Raw genomic sequence first — 27,500 nt, 5'->3', positions numbered from 1 at the left:
CAGTAGGCCCGTCATCAAGGATCTCTTTCTTCCTGTGACATGTGGCGGTGGACAACAAAATACACGTTATTCAAGCCATTTTTTGAATTTCGTCGTCCCCGTTGCAGAGCTGAAGCATCATCATCATCAAGAAAAGAATTAGACAATGGAAATGCCGTTATTTGCAGAACTTGAAACTTAAAGCAGCCATGTCACTGATTTAATCTTATAAGTCGGTGAATAAGGGTAAATCTCACCTCTGATACCAGGAGTCCCATCCACAAAACGCTCCTGAGCATTGTCTTAAACGCTTATGCACAAGCACCCACTGTATTGCTCTTTTGATTTGCAGTGGAAATGTCATGATATTTATTTCTGTATTGTTTTCTAAGAAAACGCATCTTTCTCTAGTTCGTAAGAATACGGTAAATTTCTTATTGCTTGTTTAAATCCATTTATCAGATATTTGGTCAACGATAGTTGGCTCAAAGGTATTCACTTAATCTAAGGGAAAAATATCAAGGTATTTGAATCCAGTCTTCAAGAATCAACGATAAGTTACAAGTAAGAGAGCGTGTTAGGCAAAACTCAGATGTTGCTTCACATTTGTTTGTTCCTTTGATGCTGCTAAATCGTTATTCTGTATGTTAGGCACTGTACCTTGGCTCTTTCATTTGGCAAAAAGCAATCACATTATTTGTGGGACTTTGATATCTGGCTCCATGATGAGGACATCTTCACAGATAACCCACGCTTGGTTGGATAAGGGAATTGTGAAATTATGATTGACATACATGTATCCTGATTTTAAAGTAACTGCGATATCATGTAGCTTAAGAAATTTTTTAATCATTCATTTGCCTATGATGAAAAGATGTTCAAAATTGTGTAAGTTAGGATGCCTCTCTCTCTCTCTCTCTCTCTCTCTCTCTCTCTCTCTCTCTCTCTCTCTCTCTCTCTGGGGAGAGGGGAGGGGGTGGGGAGGTGCTAGGGGGTGGCAGATCTGTCTCTGTCCAACTCAGCTGGATTCTTTATGAACCGGTATTTCATTAGAGAGTAATAAAAGATATTCTGGCAGCTACATACGTCTTTTCCAGTTAGGAATTAACCTGGGCAGGAACGGCTTTTGTAGTCAATATCGTTGTAATGAGAAGAATAGATTAATACGACTGCTTCTGGGAAAATCAGCCGTAAATTAAATCATGGGTTCATAAAGCCGTTTTGAAATGTTGGACACTAAAGGTCATGCGTTCTAAGTTTACACAAACATAAGAATAACAACCATCTTAAAATCTTACTCATCCAACTTTTATGAGAATGTATTTACCATGAAATATTACATGTAATGAAGGCTCCTTTTACTCGGACAAATTGCCTATGTATAGGAACGCTAATTGATTTCAGTTCTCTGTGACATAGTGACTGGTTACTTTCTTCGAGGAGGAACGGAACTGATATAAACCCAAGTGCTTGAGATAACCCGTCAGAATTAATGTAGTGTGAAGCTCTATATGTACATTTTAACGGGAGTGCCGATGCCAAGTTTTCGATGTTGCTAGTGTCTGTTTATAGATATGATGCAACCGTGCGAGTTTCCCCCAAACATTTCTTAAGCTAAAAATGATGAGTATTTATTATTCATTGTATCTCGCCAGTTTATACGTACGTGCATTGACTCAGCAAAAGAAAGTTGGGAACAGTTTAGTGTAAATGTTGATACGAATGTTTTTAATATTATTTTATATTTAAAAAAACCAACTTATGCAAAATTGATATATTTGACCGCTAATATAGGATAATTTCTCAAAATGAAATATAATCGTGAGGCGTTACGAAGATCTTTCTTAGTATAAAAATGCATATGCAAAAAAAAAAAAACGCTATTATAATACCAGTACGAAAGCTTTTTTTTATTGATTGCATTGCATCTATTCAGACGGTAAAAGCAAGTTATGTGTATATGAACTTTTATAAACCAATATGTTGTCCAACGTTAAATTTTCATTTGTGAAAAATGCGAAAGATTTTGAATTTGCTGAAAGTGATTGTAATTAAGGAACACTTACCCAAAGTAGTAAGAAACCGTCGTTCTCAGCGTGAATGGCAATGTACCATTTAGTCCACAGTATAATTGTAATATTGGGGTGTTCTCCACCGCGAAGCCACGCGCACAGTCACTACCTGTATTAAAGTGGTAAGGGTGATACGCTCGCACCAGAAGCCACCAGCTCACTGATCTCCTGCGCTGTTACCGCTCACTTATATGCTGGTGTCGTTTTGAGGAGATCGAAGCCCATGCCTCGTTTCTCTTAAGGAAAACTTGAAAATAACAGAATCCCGATGTCACCAATATAGGTGACGTCTTCGTGGAGTTCGTATACAGTATTGTAGTTAAGTCTTCACTGCTTTTAATACGAAATTGTTTTCGTAGTGCAACTCCTCGGCCAATGGAATAGGTCATTTTGTGAGGGAAAATTATGTTATAGTCCGTCATGATCACTCGTCTGTCTTAAGTGAATCATAAAGTTTGTTATACTACTATGACAGTAAGGCTTTAACAATGATTGAAATGATTTTAGTGAGACAGTAATAGTAATGCCATATTGTTATGTCAGGTTTTGATAGCGTGAATAACGAAGTGGATGGCCGTGAAAGAAAAGAAATTACTTCCTGTTAAATTTAATCGTTTTTCAAATTAAGTAGAGTAATAATGGTTGGAAAGGCTAGAATAGAGATAATATGAAGTAGAATGTTACATTCCGGGGAAAGAATGCCCTAAGAAGTCCGTCGAAGTAATATATGACAGAATACGAATTGGAAGAGAATGCACTGTATCAGAAAAGATGCGCAGTTCGGATGATTTTGAACTTGCTCCATTGACGTAGGTGCTAAAGTATTTTAGGAAAAACATAATTTTAAGGTCTAGTACAATAGTTGCTGTAAGGGTAAATTGGAAAGAGACGAGTTCATTGAAAGTGAGCCTTTTTTGTTTATATGAAGAAATACGATACGAATGCTGATTGAAAAAATGTCTTGAGGTCTCCTTGAGATTTTTTAATACTCGTGAAAGGAGATTGGAAATTTCATTTGAATGATAGGATTATATTGACAGATAACTTTGCGGGGAATGAAATTGTTTGGTTATGATTAGGTGACTCTTAAATGTGTTTTCATGGTATTTATATATTCAAAAAGTTACGTTCGTATCTAAACCATTTAGTGGTTATTTCAGTATTCCTGATGCTGTTCGTACGTGAACCAAAAGTCAGTTCACACAAATAAGATTGAAGTAAACAATTCACACATAAATGAGATTGAAGTAAACACGCTGAAGTTCTTAGGATTGAATCGGTAATGAACACAGGCCAAGAAGAATCCCAGTTGCACTTTGAGATGTACAAGAAATAAATGAATTGGGAGAAAACCTGACAATAATTAATTGCTGTATATCAGTATGATAGCTGTCATTTTTTCATCGTTTCATTTGTTTTATTTTCTCATGTTACTTTAGATATTGTGAACTACATGGTAACCTAATAATAGTTCTTCAAAATATCCCCAGTATTATTATAATTATATGGTTTTCATTATATATTTATTCTAATGGTAAATCTGAGTTTCAATTATTATTCACTTTGTCTCTAATGTCCGAGTTGGGAGTGACGTTTAAATGAACTACTTATCCTTCTGATTAACTTCCTTAGGTCGATCGATCGCTTACAAGGAGAGAGAGAGAGAGAGAGAGAGAGAGAGAGAGAGAGAGAGAGAGAGAGAGAGAGAGAGAGTTTTTTTTATATGGTTCAGGAAATGTTACCGAGGCTCTTAGATAGAATGGTCATTCATTGTGCCATTTCTTTTTCTCATGTCTTACTGGCTAATTTATCTGAGTGAAAATCTGACCTCGTAGGAGTTGTATCGAAAGAATCCTTCCATTCAGGTAGCATGCGCATACACACACACGCACGCACACACACACACACACACATATATATATATATATATATATATATTAATATAGCGTTTGTTAGCGTGTGCGTGTGTCTGTGCTATACATGCATACTTAAGCACGCACCACGCACTCTTAGTTCTATCAAGCATATAATGATAGTATGGCAAAAATAGGAAGAGCAGGTAATACCGTAACACAATGCATTAAGGTATCCTTATTGTAATAGCATTGTAAAGGGTATAGCCATCTTCACATGGCTAGCCGTCAATCCCTACTGAGTAAAGGAAACGTCTATGAAGAACAGTACTAGATAATGATGTTGAAATCAGAAGTGAGATATTACAGAAATGATTTTTTGCTCTTGTTCATATAGACTTATATTTTTATTAATTTCAGTGTAAAGCTAAAATTAACCTTTAAATGTGTGTATGCTGTTACTCGTTAATTAATGGAGCGCAGTTCGCATCCTATGTCTCTTATCATTTACTAGCTGTATTATTAAGGATCCGAGTATAGCAGTGCGATAACTTACGTTGTATATTTACGTGAGCTATTTCATTTGGAAATTACCTGTAAATATTTTAGCTTAATGGAAAGCAGTAATAAACATGGGTTCAGTTCTAAAACATCAGAAACTTTGTTATCTGAGTAGAGAAGTCCCTCAGTGATATTAAGCTCCAAAAATTTCCTGTATGATATTCATTCTGTGTAATAGATGAAATTATGTATGGATGTCTGTTCAGCTCCGAATCAGTACCATTGCAGCAATAGCGGATGGTACGTAAAGCAGGTGAGCGCCTCAGCGGCGTGGTTGGTATGGTATTAGCGTTCCACCTCGGTGGTCGCGGGTTCGATTCTCGGCCATTCCATTGAGAAGTGAGAGATGTGTATTTCTGGTGATAGAAGTTCACTCTCGACGTGGTTCGGAAGTCACGTAAAGCCGTTGGTCCCGTTGCTGAATAACCACTGGTTCCATGCAACGTAAAAGCACCATACAAACAAACAAATAAACGTAAAGCAGGTATGACCCTTTTAGAAACATGCATGTAAAAAATAAACTTTTCACATCATAAGTGACAGTAACATATGCTGAATGTAGAACACACTTCAACAACCAAAGCACAGATAGATATAATATGATTAATAGTTGTTTCAGCAAAACGGTGGAAAAGATACATTTAAGAGAATAATAAACAAGACAGTGCCAGAAGTACTGATGATAATGGCAAGAAAATTACTGTTGTTATGAGTCTTAAAATTGCCCTTGGGGTCTGAAATTTAAAATTTATAAACTGTACTAGGTAGGATAGAACAAACAGTTCACTGAAATTTTCGATGGTATTTGATGTGAACTCATTGAAAAATTATGGGCAATACAAAGTGCAGTTATTACTTTTACCAGAAATATCATATCATACAGAATCCAACTTTCAGTTTATTTATAAAACCACCAAGATACCGGTATTTACAGAATTTATGCATTGTTTTCAGATTATCACTTCTTACAAACCTTATACATGAATTCATATAAAATTTGAAAAAGTCCGGCTCTTTCCTCTGATAATTCTCTATATAGGCCTAAAGAATTTAGGTGGTGATATTATCATTATTATCATCAATTAAAAAATCCTCATAGTAGCACGAGTCTTCAAATGGAGAAGCAAATCCACAGTTATGTAAATGTACATATACTATCATCATCATCATCATCATTATTATGGAGACCCTCTATAAGGGCAGTGGTATTGGCTGTTTCCAGGGCATTAAGTTTGTATAGTCTTCTATTCTTCTAATTATCTTTTCATCAGCGTGTGGCTGGTGTATCAAGTTTCCAAAGGACCAATTATAGGCCAAGTACCGATGCCTGCTTACAACATCGCAAAGAGGCTTAATGATCTCCTCATTCCATGTATACTAGACAGATATTGCTTACAGTCTTCTACCGACATTTTAGGGAAACTCTGAGACTCTCCCTCTACAGGTATTATCGCTTCCCAAGACTTCGAGAGCCTCTTCACGAACGTTCTAGCCGACGAGTCTATTGAACATATCCTAAATAGGGTATATAGATGTGAGGACACACCGACTGTGAACACCCGCAAAGAAGCCCTAGAAGCCGTTCTCGAAACATGGACTTTGAAAGCCCCTTTTACTACCCACAGAGTACACTTAAACTGCCAGATTCCCTTTAGGGATCCTATTTGCCAATTTCTACTCAAGTGTCATAGAGGAAAGGGCCTTCAGTAAGATCCCCTACCCTACTCAATACTACAGGCATATAGATGAAACCTTTACTGAGAGTGGACAGCGAAGAGGATCTAGAAACATTAAGGGCAACTTTTGAAGAATGTTCCGTCCCCCGTTTTACATGCGAACATAGTATTGATGGTGCCTTCCCCTTCTGGACATTCGGGTACAGCAGAAGACCCTTAGAAAAATAATGCATGAAAATTTGACCCCTACTGTAGAAGGGGGCCGACGCCTACGGATTCTCGAGGAACTACATATTTTGGAAAAAAAAAAGCATCCCCACAGTGAAAGAAGATGGAAAGAAGATAATAATAAGATTAGAGAAGACTATACAAATTGACTGCCGTAGAAACAGCCATTAATATTGTTATTTTTTTATTTATTTATTTTTTTTTGCTCTATCACAGTCCTTTAATTGGACTGGGTGGTATTTATAGTGTGGGGTTCCGGGTTGCATCCTGCCTCCTTAGGAGTCCATCACTTTTCTTACTATGTGCGCCATTTCTAGGATCAGACACTTCTGCATGAGTCCTGGAGCTACTTCAGCCTCTAGTTTTTCTAGATTCCTTTTCAGGGATCTTGGGATCGTGCCTAGTGCTCCTATGATTATGGGTACAATTTCCACTGGCATATCCCATATCCTTCTTATTTCTATTTTCAGATCTTGATACTTAAACATTTTTTCCCTTTCTTTCTCTTCAACTCTGATGTCCCATGGTATTGCGACATAAATGAGTGATACTTTCTTCTTGACTTTGTCAATCAACGTCACGTCTGGTCTATTTGCACGTATCACCCTATCTGTTCTGATACCATAGTCCCAGAGGATCTTTGCCTGATCGTTTTCTATCACTCCCTCAGGTAGGTGCTCGTACCACTTATTACTGCAAGGTAGCTGATGTTTCGTGCACAGGCTCCAGTGTAGGGCTTTTGCCACTGAATCATGCCTCTTTTTGTACTGGTTCTGTGCAAGTGCCAGGCATTCGCTTGCTATGTGGTTTATGGTTTCATTTTTCGTATTGCACTTCCTACATATGGGAGAGATGTTATTTCCGTCTATCGTTCTTTGAACATATCTGGTTCTTAGGGCCTGATCTTGAGCCGCTGTTATCATTCCTTCAGTTTCCTTCTTTAGCTCTCCCCTCTGTAGCCATTGCCAAGTGTCATCGCTGGCTAGTTCTTTAGTCTGTCTCATGTATTGTCTGTGCATTGGTTTGTTGTGCCAGTCCTCTGTTCTGTTTGTCATTCTCCTGTCTCTGTATATTTCTGGGTCTTCGTCTACTTTTATTAGTCCTTCTTCCCATGCACTCTTTAGCCACTCGTCTTCACTGGTTTTCAGATATTGCCCCAGTGCTCTGTTCTCGATGTTGACGCAGTCCTCTATACTTGGTAGTCCTCTCCCTCCTTCCTTTCGTGTTATGTATAGTCTGTCCGTATTTGCTCTTGGGTGTAGTGCTTTGTGTATTGTCATATGTTTCCTGGTTTTCTGATCTATGCTGCGGAGTTCTGCCTTCGTCCATTCCACTATTTTTGCGCTGTATCTGATTACTGGCACTGCCCATGTGTTCATGGCTTTTATCATATTTCCGGCGTTGAGTTTTGACTTGAGTATCGCCTTGAGTCTCTGCGAGTATCGCCTTGAGTCTCTGCATATATTCTTTCCTGATCGTGTCCTTCATCTCTTGGTGTTTTATATCCCCTCCTTCCATTATTCCCAGGTATTTGTATCCAGTCCATCTATGTGTTTGATGTTGCTCCCATCTGGTAGCTTTATCCCTTCAGTTCTCGTTACTTTGCCTTTTTTTATGTTGACTAAGGCGCATTTTTCTATTCCAAACTCCATCCTGATGTCCCCAGATACAATCCGTACAGTCTGGATTAGGGTATCTATTTCCTTGATGCTCTTACCATACAACTTGATGTCGTCCATGAACATCAGATGGTTGATTCTGTTGCCTCTTTTCTTGAGTTGGTACCCGGCATCCATCTTCTGTAGTACTTTTGTCATGGGAATCATGGCTACTACGAAGAGTAGTGGGGACAGTGAGTCGCCCTGGAAGATCCCTCTCCTTATATTAACCTCTGCTAGTCTTATTCCAGAGCTTGTAAGCATTGTATTCCAGTTGCGCATTGTATTTTTGAGGAAGCTGATGGTGTTTTCCTCGGCCACATATATTTTCAGGCATTCTATTAGCAATGTGTGTGGTATCATGTCGAAGGCTTTCTTATAGCCTATCCATGTCATGCTTAGGTTGGTTTTCCTTCTCCTACTGTTCTTCATTACCATTTTGTCTATCAGGAGCTGGTCTTTTGTGCCCCTACACTTCCTTCTGCAGCCTTTCTGTTGGTGGGGGATGGTGTTTGTCTCCTCTAGGTAGTTGTATAGCCTTTCACTGATGATACCTGTTCCACATTATTGGTAGGCAGGTCATAGGCCTGTAGTTACTGGCTATATTTCCCTTACTCTTGTCTTTTTGTACTAAGGATATTCTTCCTGTGGTCATCCATTTTGGTGCATGGTGATTTGAGATACAATGCTGGAGTTTTTCTGCTATTCGTGGGTGTAGGGCCTTGAAGTTTTCGAGCCAGTATTTTTGGACTTCATCGGGACCTGGGGCTTTCCAGTTTGGCATTTTCTTTAGTTGGTGTCTGACTGTGTCTGTCGTGATCTCTGTGAATCTTTGTTTTATTCTCCCAGTTTCTTCTTCCTTGACTTCTTGGAGCCATGTTGCATGTTTGTTGTGTGATACCGGATTGCTCCATATGTTTTCCCAGTCTCCTACTTGGTTCGACTTCGGGAATTATTATTATTATTATTATTATTATTATTATTATTATTATTATTATTATTATTATTATTATTATTATTATTATTATTATTATTATTTGAATTCCTCCTCATGTCTTGATCTACTCTATGCCTCTCCTCTAATAGGGGAGACACAGAAAAATAGGGGCCCTCTTGCTCATCAACTTTATTTGATTCAATTTAGTATTAATGACAGTGGATTAAAAAGAGCAATACGGATTAGGCTCTCCTCTTTTACTTACCCATTTGCTGGTTAATTTATGTAATATATATATATATATATATATATATATATATATATATATATATATATATATATATATATATATGTGTTTATATATACATACACGTATGGATCAATGTATATGTATACTCACACACACCACACAAGAAAGCAAAGTCAGTATGGAAGTTTGAATGTATTGATTATTACAGTAATTGGCGTTACTTGAAATATTCCATCTTTGTATTGCAATTCAGTTTATGCTTTGAGTAGAAAGTTATTTTCGGAAAAGAGCAAACATTTAACATTAGCAGTACTTTTTCGTTTTTGCTTGTTTGCACGAGTTTGAAGTTTAATACTGGATACACTGTTTAAATGGAGTAATGAAAAAACGTTCCTTTGTTAAGTTTGCATTCTTCAATAGTCAATTGGAAGAAATTATAACGCCGGGGCTGGGCGTTATGTTTTATTTTTAGACAATCAAAATGGCCATGAGTAATTATGATACCGTAGCAAGTCTTGCTTCTGCTTAGTGTGAATATATATATATATATATATATATATATATATATATATATATATTATTATTATATATATATATATATATATATACATACTATACAGTTTCTTTATGTGTTGTTTTTGTAAGTGGATGTTAGCACACATCCGCAGGTATGTTCAAATACATTTATATTTTTCAGGAGACAATCAAGATCTCGAGTTATTGCATTAATAACTGGAATTATTTGGAAGCTGTTCTTTTATAAGTGCATAATTGTATTATGCCGAGATATTTCCAATGCGAATTTGTACAAGCACATTATTTTTTATATACTTAAATGACTTCATTTGGTACAGGCTGACTAATCCCAATAATCTCCATTTTTTTCTTTTCAACCGTTTTCCCCTATTTGTCGATGGCAGAAGCTCAACTAATCTGACTAATCATTTAATTAGGAATCCATTTTGTCCATTACCTTTATTTCCGAATGATAATGGGATTGCAGATTCTGGAATCAAAAGGAATTATCATTGTTTGCCAAGTCAGGATTTCTTTGATTTGAGATTCGCTACATTTCGACAGTTAATTATGATTGCATTCCAAAAAGCGGTGAAATTAGGTGATGCCATTTATAAAATCCACAGCAGCTTGAATACCTTTAATGCTCATCAGACTAACTAGGCTTTGGGTTCTACATAATTCATTCCTAATGAAGAACCATCAAGGAAACCTTTCTCTTTGTGATTCAGATCTTTGATGGAATTGTAAAATCAGTCATGTGTCCAAGTCTTCAATTAACCAAATCGTCCCCATAGATGCTTTTACTGAGTAGGGATACTTAGGTATTGTACTATTTATTTCTTTTTTGTCTACTTGACAATCGTGTCACAACTAAGCGGTACTAGAAAAACACTGTGAACAACGGGTGTAAAGATTTGGGATGTAACCCTTCACTGGAATCCCATATTTGTACAAATGGTATTTGCTTGAAGGATTTGGTTATTTGAAATTTTTAAGATTTGTAATTGTCACAAGCAATTTGACGACTGTTATAGTTTCTGTGTAGAGTAGTAGAAGAAAAAAATTATAATAAGTGTTGATTAAAAAATAAAAAGACCGTGTTCTCGAGTATGATTCAAATTGTTTTAAAAAGTTTTATTTTCAAGAACAGGACTTATTTGCTTTAATAAAATTTTAAAGTGTGTGATATTTAGGATGTTTTGTAGTATTCCTGGTTTTTATTTTTATTTTCATAAATGGTGATAATTTAAATTGATTGTTGTGATCCAGCTGCCGTTCGAATGATGCGTTAGACATCTCTTAATATACTAGGATATGTTCTCGAAAAAATGTTAGAACTGGGAGAGCGGAAATTATTTGAAAATGGTATTGTTTTGGTTGTTGACATTTGCTTTTTAATTTCAGTGACCATAAAAACTCCAAGGGAAAATGTTATTTGCATTGATAGAGGATGAGATAGATGTTTACCGTACATTGTGTAAGAACGGAAATTGAGGCTTTTGTCATTATTAATATCGTGAAAAGAGCACCGGGGTTGATGGGATTTCGGGGAAACGAGATATTCCTTTTGTGTTTGTACTTGTGTTTGTATGTTCATACAGATAAAACGTTCTGCTTCGCTCTAATTTTCACCCTCCTGCTTCTGTTATGATAAAATTTTTTTTATATTTTACGTAGTAGGTGTCACCTGTTACCGCTGTGCACATGATGAAATAGGCCAATCGACACAAAAGAATGTTGGTGATTGTTTCAAGGATGATTGATACAAACACCAAAAAGAACATTATGTTCTGTCGATTGGCCCATTTCATCATGTGCACAACGTTAACAGGAGACATCTACTACGTAAAAATATAAAAACTATTTCATAAAAGAGGTACGAAAGGTGAAAAATTAGAGCAAAACTGTACGTTTTATCTAGTATATGAACATACAGATACAAGTAAGTCCGGTTGGAGGAGTTAAATTGAATTTTGAATGAGATTTTGCATTACAGGCCAACTAGTATGACTTACCTTGATATTACATGTTACATATATTAAAAGAAAATGGGAAGTCGTCTTTCAAACCCGTAGCTTACATCAAATTAATTTATTTACAGATTTACAACTAGGAATAAGATGGATAAGCTGTCAGTTCCATACTCAAGCCACAAACAATGTGCCCTAAAGTATATAACTAAAGTCGGTCAATAAAAGAAATTTTAGTAGGGTACAGCCTCAGAGTGGCTGATAAGATTAAATTGAATGGCACAGTATGAATGCTTGGGGACACTGGCACGTGGCCCTTGTTGACTCGTTGCAGAAGTATCTTGCACGTGGCGAGATTGAATTCAATCTTATAAGGCAGTTGTTTCACAAGGGCAGGGACAGAACACGAACAGCCAGACAACAGGATTGTGGAAACGAATTCGAGGTCAGCATTCGTTTGCACAAAGACATTCTTTCACATTAAGTTGATTATTCACCATGGAGAGAATTATTAATTAAATTTAATTAGTCCATGGTAACACTGTGGTTGGAATGCTCTAATTAGGGCAAATTAATGTAAGCTTCGTTAAGGGGAAGACCCGTTCATGGCCAGTGGGTAAGAACAGAGAACCCCAGACTTAGAGCAGTTAGGAGTGAAGAATGCCTGCTAAAGACGTTTCACGCCAATTTGCTATACTGTATATAACTTTAATCTCTGGGGGTACGTTATCATTGAAATTTTCTGTCAAAATTAAATTCTTTCTAATTTCTTTCCTTACTCCACACACGTACTACTTTCAGCCATCCTCAGACTCCTAAATTTCTTACGAACATGCATATGTAAATAAGCGCTCCACCACACAAGATGGGCCATAAATAGAGAGTCCACATGTTTTACGGACAATTCACCTTGTTCATTAACTTTTCAGAAGACTTGAAGAACTTCGTTACATCATTCTCATCAAATTTAGTGACTATACTCTGTTTTTTTCCATCTGTCCATCCGCCTGTGGTGTTTGCGCATGGTAACACTGCGTCCCGGGCTTTAAATAACATCCTGTTTCGAATGTTAACGGTGTAATTCGCATATAGTAAATCATTAAAGCACTTTTCAGTTGCAAATGTACACCCAGATATCCTTTTATTTACCTAGAACTTAGACTTAGCGTAACTATTTAAAGCCCGGGACGCAGTGTTACCATGTGCGACCACCACAGGTGGATGGACAGATGGAAAAAAACAGACTAGTTTCAACAGCGCATTGGTACTTAGACTCACTTTCTCCGTTGTTTAATGAAGCATTACTAGTGTTTTTGTTGCCCAGAGGCTTTTACTTTGAGACTGGGCCATTACTAAGCAATTTCATGTTTACTCTCTCTCTCTCTCTCTCTCTCTCTCTCTCTCTCTCTCTCTCTCTCTCTCTCTCTCTCTCTCAGACTTTTTTCGTTTTCTCTTTGTTCCTTTCCAGGCCCAGGAGTTTCCCGGATTTGGTAGAATCTTTTCGTCATCTTAAATCTTGAAGTGTTGATTAGAGTGACGCACCAATTTTACTTAAATCTCTTGAAACTGACGCTCACGAGTGTTTCTCATTTCAAAGATTATTCATCTTCTTAGGCCTGTGAATAATGTAACCAATCTCATTTTAATCCTCTTTATTCTCTGTAATACCCAGTTTCTCTTAAGGGTAAGGTCCCAAAGAGTGGGCCATCTTTTCGAGTCTAGCAACATCGCTGGTTTTGCGTCTAAAAGCCCGGAAATCTAATTTACACGGCCCCTCTCCATCCTCCAGTGAAAATCCTGATGGGAGAGTGAAGGAGATTATTCAAGGGACGTCGAAGGTATTTTCCACATTAATGATAGTGAGAAAGACAGGGAAATAATTGATTTGAGGAGGAATGGATTCAGTAAAACGTTAAACCGTGTCAGGAATAACAAATGTTTAGGAAAAGCAGGTTTTAGGATCAAAGATGAGCTTTACCTTAATCATCAATTCGAATGCATTTGCAATATATATATATATATATATATATATATATATATATATATATATATATATATATATAATGTATAGATGTATATAAATATATATACATACGTATATTAATTGTAAATTAATTTTTCTCTTAAAACAGGGTACGTCCCAATTATGAAAGCCTCATTAAAACACTGTTTTGAAACTGATGACGCTATATCGGTAGTGTGACTACCACCATTGTCAAGCAATGAATGACAGAAGAAGTTACATTGGCGAAATATAAAGTGGGAGAAATACTCTTGGGTGATTCTTGGGGCCATCGCTGATCGGCCATATAAGAATGACATGCATATCAGAAGCTATTTGGGTAGTCCTGGCAGAAAGGTAATCATTATGTGATATTAAAGGAAAATCTCACAGAATTGGGAAAATTAACTCACATTTTGTACCATAAAATGAAGTAAGCGCTAATTAGGCTCTGCTTTTTTGCGCATGTGTGTGTATTTAGCTTGGAAGTGTTCACTAAAATTAGCGCTGTGTGTCACTTGTAAGGAAAATGCTACATGTTTGATTTTAGGTCCATGATGGCTGAAACGAAGTGATTTTCTCCGTATCAAATAAGTTTATGTTAATCAGGAGGTTTTAAGATGCGTATCTTTCGAAATTACGTGATTTTACTAAAAAAAATATCTTGTTATATCAAGTTGATACATTTGTGTTCTTGAAAAGCTGTACTTATTTTTTTTTATGGTCTATGAATATTTTTGGAAATTAAGTAGGCTTCTTTGTACATAGTTATCTCAAGGAACAGCATCTGCAGGCTTATAATTAGTGGAAACAGTTGCTAAATATATCTAAAATAGCGTGTTTACAGTGCCTGTTCACTAGTGATTTTGTTTATTATTATTCCCAAGACCACAACATTTGTCTGCTATGGTATACGGTATTACAAGGGGCGAGCCATGTGCTTCAAAAGTTTGGAGGTTATACATATTAGAGAAATGCAATTTACCACACCAAATTCACAATTGATAATCAATAATTTTGATTTATTTTATAGAAGAAATTAAGGAAATGTAATACTCCTTTTCTTGCACACTAATTTTACATGTATGAAAGCAACTGTCATATGATTGCTCGTTGGAAAACTCTGGAGATCGGGTACTTTCCAATATATGCGTTAAGACGTCTGAAAATACATTCACGTGAAACAGGGAAATAAAAGTATATTTTAATATTTTATTAACTTTTATTTTTTTTATTTAGTTCACTTTAAAAATCTGATATGTACCATATAACATTGCTGGTCTGACCACCGGTCCTATGGAACTTTCCTTTCAATTTCAGAGGGACCTTTCTTGTCACAGAGTACCCCTGGATGCAGCCCTCCAGTTATTCCATCCTGCCTGAATACATATATATATATATATATATATATATATATATATATATATATATATATATATATATATATGATAGATAAGATAGATAGATAGAAGCCACGAAGGAAAGTGAAACAATGGAGGAGCTGCAAGATGTTTATATATATATATATATATATATATATATATATATATATATATATATATATATATATATATATATACAAGTAAATACGTTAAACGTAAGCATACATACACATGGCATATATTACTTTAAAAACGAAGTTACTGTGAATAAAAGCAAATACCTGGACAGTGTGCTCGTATGTGTCCTTTCTCCGGATTAACCTTAGCCTCAAGGAGGTTAGTCCTGAAAATGTGCCTTTTTGGATCAGGATTAAATACCTCCTTTGGCAAGAAGGCAGAAGTATCAACGCTGCTAATTGTAGGAAAGTCTCAATCTTTCGTAGCTAGAGTATAATGTGTGTTAGTCTGCTAAGTAAAGGACATTAAGTTCAAAGATCTTGCAGCTAATCCATTGTTCCACGTTCCTTCGTGGTTCCTACCTGTGCATATATTCCTCACGTTCCAAACTTTCATGATTCAGTAATACATACATACATACATGCATACATACATACATACATACGTATATATATGTGTGTGTACATTATATATATATATATATATATATATATATATATATATATATATATACTATATATGTGCGTGTGTGTGTGTGGTGTGGTGTGTGTGGTGGGTAAGGGAAGAAGGAATAAAGTGGGTAACTAAATGGTAAAGCCAAAGCAGATAGTAGCTCTTCTTAGTAGGAGTACGGCGGGGTGTTTTCTGTCTTGGCCGAGCAGTTTATTAATCATATTGTGCATAAAAAAAATTGTTTTTAGGCTTCGGCAGAATAGCTATTTGGAATATTTGGTCGAGGGCGTAATTTTCCCATTAACATAGTAAACTGGTTTTTCAAGGAACATTGATTTTTATTTTGTCACCCAAAAACTAATTTATTTTGCAAAAGCAAAGAGGAAAGATAATGGTTTCACAGAGATGTTGGTGTTTTCGTCATTTTGGTTCTCTATTATTTTATTATTATATCTAGCAATAATCGTACATAATCCTCACATAATATAATTTCTGTTTCTTTAAAGCTTAAATGATGGAGTTAAATTATCGAAATCATAAATCACCGGCAGTCGGCGAAAGTGTGGCCGACAATTTAAAGGGAAATTGGGGAACATGTGGGGTCATTCAGGTGGTCGAGTGCCTTACAAGCCTGTGTTGACAGCAGTGCCAAGCGGTCCTCGTAACCACCGCCTTTCGACGTTGGTTGGCAACTTGGCAAGGGTCCAGTACGTACAGACACTGAGGTTCTTTCTGCTCGTCGTCAGACCTCCCCAATTTTTGTAACCCATAGAGTTGCATAACATATTTTATATTTTCTACATTCATTTCTTCCGCGTGTATCTTATAATTTCGAAATCTGTTTAGTTTTGTACTTAAGGTTAAGCTATATTTTAACTACGCCTAAAATTAATGATGTTGAATTACTATCCAGGTTATCTATTAATTGACGAATAAAATTTATTCTCCTCTAAGGCGAGCCCGTTATTTGAAGAGTTGATGGTATTGATATCTTATAATGCAGTTCTGAGATAAAGAAGACTTGAAGATTACGAGCAAAATGAGTAAATAGTGTGTGGTCAAAAGTGGCACGCGTCTGGGTATGCCAGGAAAAGTTATAACTTTCTTAAAATACCTCTTTTACCGCTGCCGAGGATGATGTTTTATACCGCCTAATGCGCTCTGTTTAGTTCTTTGTTTATTATTGTCACAACCTACAAAATCGCTACAGATATATATATGCATATGTATATGGATATACATGTGTGTATATATAATACATACACAGACATTTATATTTATGTATATTATGTATATATATAATTTATATAAAAGTGATATTTTGGGTTACGACTTTACGACTAGAAGCTCACGTCTATATATGCATACATGCACACACACACACACACACACACACACACACACACACACATATATATATATATATATATATATACATATATATATATGTATAATTTGTTATATATATTGTATATATATATATGTGTGTGTGTGTGTGTGTGTGTTCGCGTGTGTGTGCGCGTGTGCGTGTGCATGTGTTTGTAGAATATCCAACTTCAGAGAAATATGAAGAAATCATGATGTCCTGTAGTGGGAAGTGAACCCGCGATACCATCTTCATTATGAGGTCACTATGGGGACCTTATCATACGAAGGATGAAAGTCTATTCCCTCTCAATACACATACTACCTGTCGTTTTCAGATATATTTATTTGAGCTGTAATAGACCCATCCTTACCATCGTACTCGAGTGGGCAATCGTTTTTATTGCTTTTTAGGCTGAAATATATATATAGAATCTACTGGCCATTTTTACCAGATACATATGTAATTGTAATAGCTACAATGCCCTCTTAACTTATCAAATTTTCTGCTCTTTTTTTTTGGATACGCTTGTCACTATTCCAGCTCTAGTAAATATACCTGAAAACGGCAGGTATACATATGTACGAGAGGGAATAGACTTATATCCTTCTTGTGGTTAGGTCGGCATGGAGACCTCATCGTGATTATGGTATCGCGGGTTTGTTTCCCGCTACCGGACATCATGATTTCTTCATATTTCTTTGAAGTTGGATCTCAAGGCTTCGTAGTGACCAGCGTATCCAAAAAAGAGCAAAGAATTCGAGAATTTAAGAGGGCATTGTGGCTATTACAATTGCACACACACACACACATACATACACACACACACACACACACACACACACATATATATATATATATATATATATATATATATATATATATATATATATTATATGGTGGTATTATTGGTATTACTATTTGACGACAAACCCACTTTCTAAGGAACAAAAATTGGAAATCTTCCAATCAAAATGAGTTATTAGACTTGGAGTTTAGGTATAAGTGAGTGTGTGTAAACCAACTACTGATAGTTATTTAAATGATATACAGCATAACAAAAGCCCCACCGTATGGCAGGTATACTTGTTTGTTTATAATCTGAACTCCAGTCACTGGCCCAGTGTCCATATTATGATGCTAAAATGCTGATAATATATGCTCATTTCCAACATTTTGAACATAAAACTGTCTCCATCCAAAGCAGAATGAATGAAATTTACTGAGACTGCCTTCATTATTCCAATGTATTGTATCACGGTAGCCTATTGATGTGTTGTTGACAATTGATAGTGTTTTTTATCTAGTTTTGTTTCAACGACTTATGAAATTAGACTTGATAAAAAACACTAGCAATTTGCAACAGAAAATGTCCACAATTATCCACCAAGCATATGCTAATCTTAGTATATCATGGACACGATTTTTTAGAAAGGATGATCTCAAATTATTACTGACTTTAAAAAAACGGGAAGATATAAATGGTGACACTAATTTTCTCGACATCTATTAATTAAAGGGAGGACAAAATCAATAGATTTTTAAGGAAATTAAAATATTGAAAATGTGATAAATGAAACTACTTACCAAAAATTATATGTTACAGGATCTTCTATTAGTATATTATACGGTCAACCTAAAATTCATAAACCTGACAGACCTGTAAGACCCATTATGGCTGCTAAAATAGACCCTCGTTCTCAATCTCCAAATGTTTTGTATCACTCTTAACTGAGCATTCTTCTAATGAAAATACTTAAAAAAATGGATATCAGTTACAAGAACAAATCGGTAATCAAGACGGAGACTACCAAATGGCTAGTTTCGACGTCGAGTCCTTATTTACGAGTGTACCACTAAACGAAACTATCGACATTATTTTAAATAAGATTTTTACTAATGATGACACTATATTTCATGGTTTTAGTAAACCCTTTTGTAACAATTTTTCGACTTGCTGTGCAAGATTCCATGTTTTTTTTTAAATCAACAACTCTATTCGCTGGTCGACGGAATTGCCGCTTGGGCCAGTATTTGCAAACTTTTTTTTATGTCATACTTGGAAACTGAATTTTTAGATAATTGTTCTGTCTCTTTTAAACCAGTCTATTACAGAAGATTTGTCGATGATACATTCGTCTTCTTTAAACATCAATGGCAAATGCTACAGTTCTTAGAATATATTAACCTTCAAAACACTAATATTAAATTTGCCATGGAGATTGAGAACGAGAACAAATTACCTTTTTTTGGACATTGTTGTTAACAAAGACAATTTAGAATTTACCTCTGCTGTATATCGAAAACAGACTTATACGGGACTGACCAGTAATTTCTGTAGTTCGTGTCAAAAAACTTTTAAACTAGATACCGTGTATACCCTTGTCTACAGAGCTCTGAAATACTCTTCTACATGGCAAATCTTTCACAATGAAATAGAATTTTTAATCGTCTTTTTTCAGAAAAACTCCTATCCCAAGGACCTTGTACATAACATAAAAAATAAACTATTAAATAACTATATCCAATCGCCTCCTCCACTAATTGATGTCCCCAAAATAGTAATGTATGCGTCGGTTCCGTATATCTCGGATTCATAATTTTATCTTAGACTTACTCAAATAATAGAACAGGAAATTCCCCACTTCAAAATCAAACTAATTTATAACAATCCATGTAAAATTGGCTCATTTTAAAATTTTTAAGATCGTCTGCAGGCCTTCATGAGGTCCAACGTTGTTTATAAATTCACATGCCCAGGATGTCCTGGAACTTACGTGGGATCCACCCGAAAGTTACTGCAGATCACATAAGGGGCAATTGAATAAATAAATGATTCCCCAGGTCATCAAAGGGTGAAGGCTCTTTAAATTCGAATCAAGACTTAATCATCATTGGGTTGCTAGGTATTAATTTCAGTTTAACGGTACCAGTACGTACTGCATTATGAATATTCTTTTCCATACCGTTTAACCTAAAAATTATGTAAAAAAAAACAATATCTCCGTGCGGCCACCTCATTTACATTACCAAAGGCAACAGGGAATCTGCTTACTTTTTTCCGTAACTCTTGGTAAAGGCTGGTGGCCGAACGGAGATTTCGTTTATTATAGTATAATTTTTAGGTTGAACGGTATGGAAAAGAAGATATATAATGTAGCAGGTACTGGTACCGAGATCATGAGAAAATTTCCGTCTTTTGTTTATGTATTGACGTTGATCCCCGAAGGTGGTTACTATCACGGTCTAGGTATACCTAGACCGTGGTTACTATAGCCTAGTAAACTTCGGCGGGAGATCCGCGAGCCGCCGCGCTTAAAAATATGAACAAAAGTCGGTAATTTACTCATTATGTAGGTACATTTCTGAAATTATCTCGCCTATTCTGCATTATATACACTCATTTCTATATTCTTTAATCAAAACATTACATTAATAATATATCTTCGTGCGGCTGTCTCCATTACATTTACCACTTTTTTTTTTTTTCCTCAAGTTACTCTTCGACATTGTTTTCAGAAATAAAAACGTTTCTCATTCGTATATACGGGAAGTTCTAGTACAGCGTCAATGAGTAGTGTTTTCGACTTAGTTTAGTTCTAGTGAGATGTGAGAAAATTAAGTTTTCTTCAAACGTGTTTTACCGAAAGAAAACGAACGTAGCAGTATGTATAGTTCTTGACTATTGCTTTTAACGCAGATTTTTGGACTATGTATATGGGGACAATGTTTCAGATGATATGATATCCAAGTAGCAAGAGTCTTATGGATTTGATGTTAAAAACTTTTTAAACTATGACATGTTTACCTTGCCAAGTTTTTCTTAACCTGGGAATTTATTTATTATGTATGAATGTCTTTAAGCCTTTCTTAAATACGATATACTTAGTTTTGATTTGAAAGACCTTTGAAAAGTGGCTACAATGATAATAACCGCTGTTTATTTTTGCCTGTTTAACTTTCTCCTACGAAGAAGTTTTGTAGCATAGCATTCGACATGGTAGCATTTCATTGGAACTTCCTACTCCATTTGGCGATATATTGCTGTGTTCATATTATTATTTCATCAGTTAAGTATTCTAGTTCGGCGCCATTTTGTTAATAAGGTTTCATGTCATGTTCAATATTTCGTTTCTCTTTTCCTCGGCCGAAGATTTTCCCGTGATCATAAGTTTCTGGAGTTGATATTTTCTTTGAGCTGTTGAAATTTGCGAATTAGATATTTGTTCTGATTTTGTTCTTTTCTTTCGCTTACTCAGGGAGTAAGCCTACAAACTACTTTGTTGTTGTTGTTGGGGGATTAGGAATGGTCTATGGAAGAGCCGAAAAAGGTGTGAATAAGGTGTTTCGCATCGAATTAAAGATACGGGAATTATATGATAGGATGTTTATGATTTATCTATTAGAATAAAAATGTAAAAAGTAATGAACTGTTAAACATTACAGAAAAATTATTCCCAATAAAATAATATAGCGTATTTATTTAAATTTTGGTGGTGAGACAAGGCTCCTTTAGACAGTAGATTTTAGCAGGTTTCAATTTACTTTAAGTAATGAATATAATTTTTATAACTTATGCGTGAGGGGAAGATCTTGCCGGCGCCCTGTGTAAGCTTGAGTTGGGATCACGCCTCGTTTGTTCTTTTCTTTATGAGGGCGTGGATGATACATGCACCGACAATCTCTGTGGTATTAGGATTACTGTTTTTTTAAATACGAAGTTGCTACAAATGTGGGACCATATGATATGCTGCAGAATGTACTGATACGTACAGGACATGATCATTATTGGTGCATGCGGCCTTAATGTATTGCTGTTTGTTTACCTCTTTATTCCAAATCAGGATGCCGAAACTCTCAGCGGAATTCACTTTACCAGACGACCTTAGCTTAACCATTAAAGAATACCACCCGTAGGTGGTAGTGCCGTCAGTTCATCTCGTGCAGTGCACTATAGGCGTTATTTATGGTTTATTGCAGCGTCCCATCGGCCCCTAGCTGCAACCCTTTCATTTCTTTTCCTGAACTTCAGTTCATATTCTCTTTCTCTAACATATTCGTTGTACCCTCTCATAATGGTTGCTTCAGTGCCACTGCGAAGTTTTCCTTCTCTTAACTCTTCTAACATTTTTACTGTCAATTTTCGTTTCAGCGCTAAATATCATAGGTCCCAGCACTTGGCCCTTGACCTAAATTCTATATTCTTTTCTATTCTATTAGAGAATACGAAAGTGCAGGTTTTGTGATGTTCTAAAAGAGAAGCTCTCATTGTGTTAAGATGTAGTGTCAACGTGGATTCACACAAAAATTCCAGCCAACAAAGGACTTGTCTTTAAGGAAGTTGATTTTGTGATATGTTAAAGATTTGTCATTGACTATCGTCTTTTTTGTGACTTTATAGCATTTTTTTTACATTCTCGTAAGGTTTCTCAGTTATATATATATATATATATATATATATTATATATATATATATATATATATATATATATATATATATATATATATATATATATATATATATATATATATATATATATATATATATATATATATATATATTTTATATTATATATATATACATACACATATGTATATAATATATATATTATATATATATATATCTATATATATTATATATATATTATATATATATAAAGTTATATAGATGTATTGTATTTTCGAAAGATAAGTTTTTCCATAGACATTAGACATAACATCCTGTGTGGAGAACTTACCGTATGATTATTTTCGCCTTTTAAAGTTTTGCGCATCTTAATCTTGATAAAAAATAAAGCCCCTTACAGATTCTGATGTTTTGTTTGTTTGTTTGTGGGGATGATGCTGTAGGCATTATTAGAAATTTTATGTTCATATATTTTTTATTACCACTCATATTTTTAATGTTTTTAGATTTGTATTATAAATGGCCTATACCTTCACCTTGGTAAAAGTTTAGAATCATAGAAAAAAAAAGCATTTTGATAAGTTCATCAAATTAGTACAGAAAGCACAACATAATTTAACAATTATATTGCATTTCCAGCATTAATTTCATTTTCTGCTGATTAGGAAGACAAAGCAAATGAAAGACTCGTTTCAAAGAGAAATTATTTATTCAAATGTAACAAGTATAACGTTGTGTCAGTAAGTGGGAAACCAACGTCTATGAAGCATTATGACCCTTTATGTCCGTATTGACTTTTTTTTTTTTTTTTTTTTTTTTAACATTTTTTGGAAGATTTTTAAGGCATGAATAAATGTGGTTAATCAAACTCTCCAAATGATTAGTGGCATATGAAGTGTAATAACCCGATTATTAAATAAGAATTATTATTTTAAGCTTCGCCGTAGTCATGTGTATTAAATGAAATTGTGATCAATGTTCAAATTTCTGACATTTGTTCATATTTTCACATAAAAAAATTTCTGGTATATTTTACAGTAAATTACATTGTTACAATTTGTAGATAACGACGTGTGTGCAATTCAGTTAAAGAGTGACATTTTATGTTCCTGCTTCAAGCATTCTCACTAACAGTCCGGTTTTGCGCTGAAGTCATTCAACAAAGTCCCGAATTTGCTATCCTTGGGTCATAGAAACAACCTTACAGTTAGATAGAAGGAGGCATTATTAATTCATTATATACAATGATATTATGTTGGATAAAAAACTATCATCTATGAATCTGTTGAATACATGATACTCCTAGTGGCATATTGAATTGCCAGTCATAGAGAACTTTAATTTCTTTTTATATATTATCTATATAATTATGTTTATTTGGAATACTTGGTACCCACTGAAAAGCTACGTGGCATATGACTTGTGCTTCAAGCTATGAAGAGAACATAATCATTGATTGCTCAGGTCATAGGGAAATGAAATGAACTGCTATTTCCTGAGGTCGAACCGAGGCAGCGTCTCCACGAACCTCTTGAAACGAACCTCTCGAAACGAACCTCCTGAAACGCTTCGCGCTCTCAGCAGCAGTTTCACGAGATGACAGGAGTTTCGCGAGATTTGTATCCTAATCAGTTTGGTTTCGCCTCATGAAGTTTGTGTTCTGAAACGCTTATTACATCACATTGTCATCATGAAGATTTGTAGCTGAGAGAGTGTCCAAGACAAACATCGAAACAGTAAAAATAATGTTGATTTGATGATCTGTACAAATTGCACAAAGCTATGTAAAGAGCATTTCTGTTGAAGCATGGAGGTGCGAGCTCGGTAGAGTGTCTGATGTGTATCGTGCAGGAATGTGTAGTTCCCGTTGGATGCTTGTTTGCATGGCTATTTAAAGTGTTGTTAAAGAAGACGAAAGATTACAGTATTTGGTAAAGCTAGTGAAAGCGCAAGAAGGGTGTTACCAACTTGGTCTATGGTAAAATCTAGTATTAACATTGCTTAAGTTCCTCTTAAGACCCAAAGTTACTATTTTTTGCTTGTAAATTGTTGTGTTGGTCTGCAAGTATATAGATATACCTCCTGAGTATGTGATTTAAATCAGAAACTATTTTTGAATTATGATTCAGCCAAACGACTTAAGTGATTATTGTCATCCAAGCCATTATTTTCTAAGAAATATTTCACAGGGTCAGATTAACAATGTTGAAAATAATTCATATATGCTTTGTGAGTATAATGCAATAATCCAGGTAAATATAATAGTATGATTATCCAGTACAGCAATGTTAATAAAAAAAAGGACCTTGGGAACGAAATAATTGTTAACTCGCCTTATCCCATTTGCCTGTCTGTCTGTTTTTTGTTTTATTTTTGATTTAGTGGTAAATAAATATGTATGGGGCATTGTTAATGCTGTTACAATTCGAACGTTTCATACCTGTTTTGTACCATTTTAATATCTTTACGAATGAAAATAGTTCTGCATAAAATATAATAGTTCTGTGCAAAATATGACATTTCTGTGTAAAATGTGGAGAATGTTGCGGACGGTCATGAACATGAAATTGTAACATAAATTGAGACTGGATATAAAATATTATATAAGAAATTTATAATTACTTTACAAAAGCTTCAAATAATGGATAATCGCGTTTTCTCGAAAAATATAACAAGTTAAATGTGTATTACATATAGCTAATTAGATATTAGTTCTCTTATTTTGTAATCTGTGAAAGTTGTTGAACTATTGAAAGCATATTTGCTTATGTATATGTGGAAACATTTAACGAGATTATATATATGTTATATATATATTATATATATATATATATATATATATATATATATATATATATATATATAATGTTAGTACTAAAACCTTATGTTTTGTGCAACATATTTTCATATTTGCAAATGATGCACATACGGAACTGAGCAAGATATTGCACTGTGTCAGTTAAATTTATGGCAGTTATAATCCCGGGGAGGAAAGTAACTCAAGAATTTTTCAGTATGAATGTTCTCGAACTGAGTGAAATATACTAATGACTAATATTTTACTTCGGAATTTCTTCACATTCTTCAGCCTTATTCTCATATGGGATGTTGCCCTGCACAGTAACTGCCTCATCACATCGTGAAAAATATACAGGTCCCCATTTCATTATTTTTTTTATATATACATATACTGTTAGTTATTCATGATAAAGTAGCTTTTGGCAGCGTTACCCAGATGACCATTGTGAAGTTTCCCCTATTACTAGATTTTCATGCGGTTTAAAATGGTGTCATCCAGGAGCACAGCCAACTCAGGGACTTGCCTCAACCAGTCGTGGCCAACACCAAATTATTCTGAGATCACTCCATGGAGCTATACACTCGAATTTTTTTATGAATTATATAATTTACCAAGTTCCATTTTGGTTTCACCAGATTTTTGGAAACCAATGAATTTAGGCCTCCGATTTAACTTTCGTCTTTTTGGACGAAGTATATTCATGCAGCTGTTCACCTGCTGCTCAAGTCCAGATCTTTACTTCATCAAGCACTACTGATAAGACATCCACAAATTTGAACACATGGAAAACAAGCATTCATCTAAGCAGCATTCGAAGACCCTAGGCCAGTTAAGTAAGTTTTATGGATGCAAAACCATAGACAGAATAGGAAAGAAAGCAAGCTACACAACGAACAATAGAAGCTCCAATCCCTAAAGTAGAATCTATACTGGGCCTTGTTTAAAGGAAAACTGTCTATCTTGGCTGCTTTCAAAATGGTCTTTGCTACTGTAATGACTTCACCACTGTCCTCTAATCGATCTTCCAAAGGTGAGAGATGTTCTCATTTCAACAGGTATGCTTAGGTATTCTGTTTGCTCTCTGCATCTGCTAGTTCTCTTGCTTCATTCATCATAAACCAGAGTAGCCCCATATGCATTTACCAGTGCTTCCCTAAATATCTTTTCAGAAAGAATATGCTGGATGAGCGTGTTCTTTTGATACCTTTTATGTGGCTTACAATAACGGGTTTTGAAATGCCTTTTTATCAGCTGCGGGTGATCAAAACAAGCCTTAGTATTAAATTGCCAATTTGCCAGAAGTTTGTGAATAGAGCATCTGCAGAGATTTTCTTCTACTCTGGAAACCACAGTATTATTTTACTGGGACTCGGCAGATGTGTCTCATGACCATTTACAGTGAACTCACATAGTATACTTTCAGATTCCATATACCATTTGAACGCTTATGGTTTTATTTAAGGCTTAATGACACAGTGACTGGTACTGGCCACATTTTGACCTAGTATGAGCACTTCGATATATACCAAAATAAATTATTTTCAGGTGTTACTAATATGAAGACTACTGCACATGTAAGAGTGCCAATCGGTCAAAGAGAAGTTGACCAATATGTAGACTGTACCCATGTGTTCTTGGGTAAAAGCTTTCACTGAAATGTCAGAAAATTTATGCTGTGACCAGTAGCAATTATACACAGATTCGAAAGAACAATAGTGAGCCTTTCTTTATCCAACTCAAAACCCTTCACCTGTGTATCAGACTATGGCTTTTACATGAATTATCTGAGTTATATCGTCCCCAACTTCAACTACAAACCCGCTGATTAGGACGAAGCTTTACAAAACGTCAGTTGGCTTTAGAGAGAATGCCAGCTGTTCACGACTTTTAATTCAACTGATATATCCAGCTGCATTATTCTTAGAGTCTCTATGGATATCGGGTAAGAATGACTTGACTTCATGGAACCTTTGGTGAGGATTATTGGTAGATCATCAGCCACTGCTACGTTATACCTTACATTGCAGAATCAATAAAAACCTCTGGACTGGTTGTATCAGGTCATCATTAAATTAACTGCCTTGTGACACTACTCCTTTACTAGTAGTAATTAAGAATGTTGACAAACATGGAATTTGGAAAATAGGCCTGATTTCTTTTATTTGAAGATTGCAACAAAGTCTGATTTTGATTTAGTAACATACCTGTTC

General features: G+C 35.2%; 1 long non-coding RNA gene across 2 annotated transcripts in view; it reads right to left on the bottom strand.

Moving 5' to 3' along the window:
• LOC135217040 (uncharacterized) overlaps positions 1-2,199 on the bottom strand; it is a 218,198-nt gene extending 215,999 nt beyond the window's left edge. For both annotated transcript variants that reach the window (XR_010315012.1, XR_010315011.1), the window contains exon 1: positions 2,046-2,199. This is a non-coding gene — a long non-coding RNA (uncharacterized LOC135217040). The remainder of the gene's footprint in view (positions 1-2,045) is intronic.
• Positions 2,200-27,500: the final 25,301 nt, after the last annotated feature.

The sequence above is a fragment of the Macrobrachium nipponense genome, chromosome 7 (assembly GCF_015104395.2).
Source record: "Macrobrachium nipponense isolate FS-2020 chromosome 7, ASM1510439v2, whole genome shotgun sequence".
Classification (NCBI taxonomy): Eukaryota; Metazoa; Arthropoda; class Malacostraca; order Decapoda; family Palaemonidae; genus Macrobrachium; species Macrobrachium nipponense.
Note: the sequence above shows the minus strand (reverse complement) of the source record. Positions and strands in the feature narration are given on the sequence as shown.